Genomic DNA, 9,628 nt, shown 5'->3' on the forward strand with positions numbered 1-9,628 from the left:
TGTGCCAGGTGATGGAAGAGGGGAAGAGATGTGTGGGGACAGACTATATGCCACTCTGCTATGCGATTGAATGCAGAGAAATGTTTTTAAAGGGAAATCAGGTTTTCAAAATACATAAACTATTTAATAGACAGAGTGAAAGAAACAAAAATATTTGAACATTTAAGAGAAATGAGGAGCTCCGAAACAAAACCCGTTAAGTCCACCTCCGATCGAAATTGTGTTTGAAATGGATTCTTACTCTGCGAACTGGCCTACATAATGCTATAGTCTCTATTCGCTTCTGACGCCATTGCGTCCCTGTAAAAAATGCTGTCGAAATCGGCTGTTTGTTTCATAATCCATTCAGTACACTGCTCCAGTCGGAACAAACCCTGTTAAGTCAGCAGAATTCAGGCTTCTGTTTATTCTGCAGCCGCGCAATATTAATACTTTCATTAGCTCATTGTCGCTGCATTTGCAGCTGGAGGTGTATTACTGTTGCTGTAATAGCACCATTGTTGGTGTATAAAACACACAATTTTAATCATTTAAGCAGAAGAATAAAATTGTATTCGTAGAAAATGTCAGTCTCGCAATAAGTGTTCTAGTAGTAGGTGCCATGGAGGGAAGTGTGTCCGTCTTAGAAGGATCTTCAGGCTTCAGAAAAAGGAAACGGATGACGAAGACAAAGTGAAAGAAAGAATATGAAGCCAGATACAATATTTAATTAAACATTCACTGTAATTAAAATGAAAATAATGTGGTCCTTATTTAAAGTGTTCATAAAAACGACATGAAACATAAATGACTCCTCTATTTTATTCTAGATATAATGATAAGGATCCTGGTCTTATAGGATTTGAACCTCCCTGTAGTCACACGGAAGGGCGCTTCAAATGCTGTTCGATCCCAGCATATAGTCTTGTAAAGTCCAGAAAAAGGGTTTATGCACATCACAACAAAGTGGAACAAGACAGGCTTCTTGCTTCGTTGATGTCTGTTTCATCTCCAAAGAGGCGACGTCAACGAAAACCGGATTCCAGAAAATTGAACTGTCTTGTCGTAAAATATATGGTAAGAGGGTTTATTAATGAAGTTATCATCATGACCATGAGAGCGTAGATAATAATTTATGCATTTGTAAGCACCTCAAAAATAAATATTATTACCGGCCTGGGTAGCACATTGGTAATGTGAACTTAAAGGTTGCGGTGTCAATCCTGGCCCAGATTGGTGGATTTTAAGTTTCCGAAATCCAGGGTACATCAAAGATATCATTCTAAAGATATTCAATTCAATGTTACAAGCGGTTATAAGTCGTGATACGACTAATTTGTTAAAGTGACTATAAGTAGATCATCATCATCATCATCATCATCACCATCACCACCACCACCACCACCGGTAAGAGGTGCCAATAACGAAGAGATTCCAGTCTGTTCAAAATTCTTTCGTGCTCTTTTTTGGTATCGGTCAATGTTGACTGAACACTATAGCATCCAATACACTGGCTGGAAAGTCCATTAAGGAAAGACTGGGTGGCGATCATAGGTCAAAACAGTCTCAAGAAAAGAGGCGATCTGTTAATACATTTATATCAAACTTGAAAGCATGTGAAAGCCTCTACTCTCGTAGCAAAATTAGGAGATTGCAACTTCCTTCAAATCTCAATATAAAGAAACTACACAAAATTTATAATTCCAGTGTGTCAGACTCTTTGAAAGTAAAATAGTGGTTCTTTTACAACATCTTTTGCACTGAATTCAACTTGGCGTTTGGTACACCTTCTACCGACACATGTAGTTACTATGTAAGAGTGTCATGAAATACAATCCTCTGTTAGCGGTAAGAAAAAGGAAGAAACTCGTGCTGCACTCATCACCCACAAGATCAGAGCAAAGACATTCTACAAAATGTTGAAAGAAACTCCACACAATTCTGTCACACTTTGTTTTGATTTACAACAGATTCAGCCATTGCCGCAAATCTCAATAGGTGAGGCTTTTTATGCTAGACAGATTAGTTTCTATGCATTCTGTATTACACATGTTGAGAACAAATCCCCTAACTTTTACTGCTGGACTGAAAATCAGGCAGGCCGAAGAGCAAAAGAAGTAACTTCAGCTCTTACAAATTTTCTAAGCAGACAGAATTTTGATGAAGCTGTCTCCACTATAGGGCTATTTTCAGATGGGTGTGGGGGCCGAAATCGAAATTCCATTGTTGTACATGCTCTCTATTGGTGGCTTCTGCAAAAATCACCGCAATCTGTGAAAGAGATATGTATGGTTTTCCTTTTTCGAGGCCATTCATATCTCCCAGCAGATAGGGTGTTTGGCATAATAGAAAAAGAATTGCGAAGACACTCTGAAATATTGACGCCTGAAGATTACCACAATCTCTATCGTAATGTGGGCAAATTTTCCATTCTGGGGATAGATTAGAAAGTTCAAGGCATTTACCTCTAAACTTCATAAGCTGGAAGGGATCAGTACTATGAAAAGGGTATGTCTAATGAAGAAAATAAAGGCAGACAAAACTAATGTAAATGTGGCAATGGAGGTGTCATATCGGCTTGACAATCATTCCAGACGTTCGAGATTATTGTTAAAGAGAGGTTGTCGTGTGGAAGATATAACTCAGCCCTTGAACATTCCATTTTGTCCAAGTAATGTGAAAACTGTAAAGAAGGTTGATGTGGACCATTTGTTGAAACAAAGATTTGGAGATGAGTGGAGGAGCATACCAAAATTTCAGTTTTACACAAACATAGTTGATTATCAGGGAAATTACACATAGAATGAAGAGGAAAATGAAATATGTGATTGTCTTGATGAGGAAGAAGGTTTTGGAGTGATTTAGCTTTTTCTTTTGTGTTTTGAAAGATGTGATTGTCTTGATGAGGGAGAATGTTTCGGAATGATTAAGGTTTTCCTTTTGTGTTTTGAAAGATATGATTGTCCTGATGAGGAAGAAAGTTTTGGAATGATTTAGCTTTTTCTTTTGTGTTTTGAAAGATGTGATTGTTTTGATGAGTAAGAAGGTTGTGTACTTTTGTGTTTTGAAAAATTCGATTGACTTGATGAGGATAAAGGTTGTGAAATGATATACCTTTTACTTTTGTGTTTTTAAGATGTGATTATCTTAATAAGGAAGAAAGTTGTGGAATGATATAGCTTTTTCTTTTGTATTTTGAAAGATGTGATTGTTTTGATGAGGAAGAAGATTGTGGAATGATATAGCTTATCTTTGTATTTTGATTTGCTTGTGAAGGACAATGAAACATAAATTTTGGATCATTAATTTATTAACAATCGCTGTAACGTGTACGAGTTAATTTTGATTTAGTAAACTTGATTTCCTAAAGAATATTACTTGTATTTCGTTAGCTTCCGTTTTAAAACCTGTTTTGTCCATCTGTAGGGAACAAAACAAGTTAAATCCATCAGATTTTTTCCAAAATTAGATACAAGTGATTTTCCGCGCTAGTAATTTCGATATCACGAAAGAGTCTTTCTTACAACAATGTTTTCTTTCAATTTTTTTTATCCACAGAATTAAGCTGTAGAAGTTTTTCGTCTTTCCTGAAAATTTATGATTTGTGAACTTAACGATTTTTGTTCCGGAGCTCCTCAAAGGATAAAATAATTTATATAATTGAAAAATTATAAGCATATGAAATTATTAGAGCAATTAGTGCGTACTTCTATTGGTTTCTTAATTAAAATAGAGAATTGGTTGATGTTGAAATCAATAAAATAATAGTCTACTTTATTACAAGTAGGATGAAAAACGATTCAACTTAATCTAGGCAGGTTGGCTAGTAGGAAGTAGTAGAAACATTAATATCTCCAAGCTTTGGTGCTACAATGACATCAATTTTGCTGTCCCTTGAATGTATGCAACATGCCACAAACTTTTTACAGGTATAGAAAAGGCGAATATTCACATATTTCAATGAGATAGCCTTCATTAAATGTACCATACAGAATGCGTTTATCCAGAGAACCATGTTGATTTAAGCAAGTGAACATATTATTCACTTCCCAAATAAAAACATTTGTCAAAATAGTCTCCACTGAACTTCTTTTTCATGAAATGGCCACCACTTTCTTTAAGAGTTGCGCCTATCACTTTTTCTGCGATAATGCAGACTCTGAAGGAAACAATATAGGCCTCCTTTTTAAACAGATATCAAATCTGAATACACATTGTCTTGGGAAGTTAAACATTCTACACAAGGATTGCATTTCAATATTGATTTTAAAGCTCTTATTTTCGTGTACACGGTACTGTTAATGACGACGAAGACGGAATTGTTGACCAGTGAGATGACACTGAGTATTACCACGATAAACAGTATAGGTGTATAATTAACAATGAAATATTTATATACACATTAATTAATATAAAAATTTCGGACACGTATTCGAAAATTTTCATCCCTTTGTCATATTTATACAGGTGGAAAGCAAGAGTAAGTCACTTCATTCTGCTGAAAAAAAAAATTAATAAAATGCACATATTTTAAATAATTTACTTCGACGCATATTCTATTACTATATAGCGAAAAAGGATGATTTTCGACGCTATACTTGTGACTGGAACGTTTGTTTCGCAAAATCTTTGAAATGGATACTGACTGGAACGTTTGTTTCGCAAAATCTTTGAAATGGATACTCAAGTTGCAGCTTAATATTAGAAATTCGACTCGCTGCCCAGTAGTGGTCGTTTGGGCGTTTGGACGTGGACGTCTGAACGTGGGCTTGTGGACGTGGACGAGGACGTGTGGACGTGGACGTAGACTTGTGGGCGTGGACGTAGACTTGTGGGCGTGGACGTGGAAGCGGACGTGAACATAGACGTGTGGACGTGGACGCGTGGAAGTGGACGAAGACTTGTGGGCGTGGACGTGGAAGCGGACGTGAACATAGACGTGTGGACGTGGACGCGTGGAAGTGGACGTGTGACTTGTGGACGTGGACGTGTGGACGTGTGAAGGTGGACGTGGACTTGTAGACATGGACCTGTGGACGTGGACTTGTGGAGACGGAAGTGTGCACGTGTGAACGTGCACTTGTGGAGGTGTGGACGTGGACGAGTGGATATGGACGTGGAGGTCTGGAGTGGACGTGGACGTGCACGTTTGGGCGTTTGGACGTGGACGTGTGAACGTGGATTTGTGGACGTTTGGACGTAAACTTGTGGACGTGGACAAGGACGTGTGAACGTGGACGTAGACTTGTGGGCGTGGACGTGGACGCGGACATGAACATGGACGTGTGGACGTGGACGTGTGGAGGTGGACGTGGACGTGTGACTTGTGGATGTGGACTTGAGGACGTGGACGTGTGCACGTGTAGACGTGGACATGGACGTGTGGAGGTGGAGGTGGACGTGGATATGTGGACGTGTAGACGTGGACGTGTGGTCGTGTAGACGTGGACGTGTGGAGACGGACGTGTGGACGAGTGGACGTGGACGTGGATGTGTTGACGTGCACGTGTGGACGTGTGACCGTGGAGGTGTGGGGTAGACGTGGACGTGGACTTTTGGGACGTGGAAATGTGGAGGTGGAGGTGTGGAGGAGAACGTGGACGGTATGGACGTGGACTTATACGTAGACGTGGACGTGTGGCCATTTTGACGGGTGGTCGTGGACAAGTTAAAGTGTGGACGTGGACGTGTTTACGTGGACGTGGACACATGGACTTAGACGTAGACGTGGACGTGGACTTGTGGACGTAGAGTTTTGGACGTGTACGTGTGCACGTGTGGACGTAGACGTGGATGTGGACGTGGGCGTGTGTACGTGTGACATGTGGACGTGGAAGTGTAAACGTGGACGTGTGGACAAGTAGACGTGGACGTGTGGACGTGTATACGTGGACGTGTGGACGTGTACGTGTGGACGTGGAAGTGCGAACGTGGACGTGTGATGGTGGACATGGACGTATGGACGAGGACGTTTGGACGTGTGGTAATGTGGACGTGGACATGTGGACGAGGACGTGGACATGGTCTTGGACGTGTGGGCGTGGAAGTATTCGTATGGACGTGTAGATTTGTGGACATGGGAGTGGTCGTGGACATTGACGTGTGAACGTGGCCGTGAACATGTGGTCGTACACGTCGACGTTTGGACGTGGAGGTGTGGAAGTGTGGACGTGGACGTGTACACGTAGACGTCGACACGTGGGCGTGGACGTTTGGACGTGGAAGTGGATGTGGACTGTTTGACGTCGACGTGTACGTGTGGACGTAGACATGTGGACGTGGACGTGTGGACATTGATGTGCGCAAGTGGACGTGTGGACGTGGACTGGGACGTGGTCATGTGAACGTATGGACGTGGACATGGACGTCGACGTGTGGTCGAGGACGTGTGGAAGTGGTTATGTGGACGTGGACGTGTGGACGAGGACGTGTGGAAGAGGACGTGTTGACGTGGACGTGTGGACTTGGATGTGTGAACGTGGACGTAGACGTGTGGACGTTGACGTAGACGTGGACTTGGACGTGTGAACGTGGACGTGTTGACGTGGTCGTGTGAACGTATCCATGTGGACGTGTAGACGTGTGGACGTGGGGACGTGTAGATGTTGACGTGGACGCATGGATGTGGACATGTGGAAGTGTGTGCATGCACGTATGGACGTGGACGTGTGGACGTGGACACGGAAGTGTGGACGTGTGGACATGGAAGTGTGGACGTGGACCTGGATGTGTGGAATTGGAGATGAACGTGTGGACGTGAAATTGTGGACTTGTGGACGTGGTTATGTGGGCTTGTGGACGTGGACGTGTTGACGTATGGAAGTGGACATGAAGACCTGTATACATCTGGACTTGTGGACCTGTGTGTCGAGACTTTCATTTGGATGTGTTTTTGTGTATCTGTATATTTCGTACGAAATTCTCAACACACAACTCAATTTCAGAACACACACACTCTTTGACTCCACATTACACTACACAAACACACCCCCACAGGAAACAAAACAAAAGGCGCCAAGACCAGCAACAGCCAGTTCTGGAGATAGCCTATAGCAGGCCGAAACATGTTAACAAGGTAATAAAATTTAACACGTGAAAGACACATAATACGTTTTCTGAAAATAATTTTATTGTGCAAGCACAGAAATAGGACTGCTAAGAAGTAAACCCTACAATCTACAACACGATTATATTTATTTATTTGTATTTGGTTAATATGTTAAAGTTGCTAGTTAAGCAGACAATATTTATGATGTCATTATTATTACTGTTATTAATAACTCTATTCAGATTAAAGTTGGTCTTAAGAGGATACCAATAAAATGTGGAGGGCCTCAAGGAGGGCCTTCATCGCAACAATATTTAACATTGCCATAAATTATCTTTACATTGAAATTTGCCATCCCAATTTCGCTAATAAACATGAATACGAGTGTTGTCTAGATTCTAAAAAGCGATCCACGTTTGCGAGTGAATTATTGCCATTGCCTTTAGGCATACTTGTACTAATTCTGGCTGACGCAACCCCAGTCTTCATCGAGAACCCGTGCCCCGTATATAACGTAGAGCTGGACTAATAAGAAGTCATATACAAACACACGCAGCTTCTTGATAACTAAAATGTCTCTGATGGAGGTTCTGGGTGATATGTACTGTATATAAAATATTTTTGTATGATGTGTAATTTTTTAAACAGTATGCTGAGAAATAGTCTATTACACATCTTAGCGGAAAATATTTTAATTTTCTTTACTTCACACGGAACGGATTAAAATAATAGCCTACCCTGGCCGATTATGTCAATATCTTTAAAATTTAAAATTGAACGTAAGTGAAGTGTGAATAGCACTCCACTCAGAGCAGTTGGGCATTTGTTTTCTTCTCAGTACACAGCGACAAAGTTGGATCGCAATATCGAGTCTGAGCTAAGAAGCGAGGCGACTTGATGGCGCCCTACATTTACGCATGTCCTTCAAGAATTCAAATTCGACCTCCTGAAGTCAGTCACCATAACCCCTTCTTATTGGTCGTTCTTTAAATCTTCACATGTTCAGACATCATCTAAGTAGCACAAGTTAATACGTTAATACGGAGCATAAATCACGTAGGGAGTGGAAAATAAATATGAATTCATTAAAAGCTTACATTGATAAAATTGCAAACATTTCCGAGTTTGGGATTTTATTGCCTTTGAAGGAAATTATATGAACTTTAAATATATATGTTTTAAATAAATATAGTTTTACTTGAAGTAATGGGAGGTAAATCAAATGTGAGGCACAGTTAAAGTTTTACGGGTTAGTGCTATACTCCTAAACATAGCTAGAGCATAACATTTTGAGAGAAAATACTTCAAGATGTTCTTCAAATGATGTAAGGTTGACAGAGATTTTACTTGTTATGTGTAATAGATACGATTTAATTGGACACTGTCTGTAGAGCGCACTTACCTCGTCATTTCAGGAAAGTACAAACCCTTGCATAAGTAAGCACCTTCACAACGATCGGTGGCATTTACAGGTATTTTTAGTGTGACCATTTTCATAAAAGGATCTGTTCTTACTTAAATAAGTTTAGCTTTCTGACGGTTCTTTTAGGCCTACTTCAGTTAGCTTTATGTTGACACAAATCCTTGAAAGCAAAAGCAACAAGTCTTCTTGAATTTCTTTTGGTTCAGAGAGAGTAGGCTATATGTCCCAATATATTCATTGATACGCTCATAATAGTGCTAATATTTATCTCGATCAAGTGAATGGTAACCAATTTAAGATTGTTTGTCTGTTGGTCTTAACTCCACCAGAGTAAATAAATAAATAAATAAATAAATAAATAAATAAATAAATAAGCAAGCAAGTAAATAAATAAATAAATAAAGTAATTAATGTCTAGGAATTTTTCTAGACTTTTCCGGATCCTAAGTTCCTTTTTGTGATGACATTTTTCACCATACATGGAAGTATTTGAAATGATGCAATGGACACTCGAAAAACTTGTCTGAATTTTCTTTCATTTTATTGTATAAAAGCTCAAATTTCGCCTTTGAAAATCTGTCTCTTAATATGGCATGGATCCAATATTTTCTCTAACGCCGACGACGGCATCAGTGTACAACTAACACTGTACATAGTGCAACAACTAAATTATTATTTAATGAAATTCCGTTGTTAATAATAATAATAATAATAATACTGTAATAATAATAATAATAATAATAATAATAATAATAATAATAATAATAATAATAATAATGGATTACTGGATCTACCCTACGTTGTAGCTCTGGTGGTAGTGATTCAGCTTACAAATGCGCTGTCCAGATTATGTTTCTGGGCATGTGATGTTGCTTAAAGCTGAGTCCTTGTACCTACTTGTACATGTCTATTATTTGCCCACAGGGATAGCACAAGCCAAGAGACATATGCCCAGCCCCTACATTTGTAACATTTGTCATCATGTTTTATTTCCTTACCGACAACAGGCACTTTCAGTATCCGTCGCTGCATTACCGGCTTCCGTCAGAGACCGGCAAAAGTAGTCGCAGAAGAATCTCTTGAACAGTGTCTCTGCATAACCACGTATTATTAAATAAAAATGAAAATAAAGCAACTAGCTTCGTTTCAAAACGTTCTACATGAATGTCACATCGTTT

The sequence above is a fragment of the Periplaneta americana genome, chromosome 12 (genome assembly GCF_040183065.1).
Source record: "Periplaneta americana isolate PAMFEO1 chromosome 12, P.americana_PAMFEO1_priV1, whole genome shotgun sequence".
Taxonomy (NCBI): Eukaryota; Metazoa; Arthropoda; class Insecta; order Blattodea; family Blattidae; genus Periplaneta; species Periplaneta americana.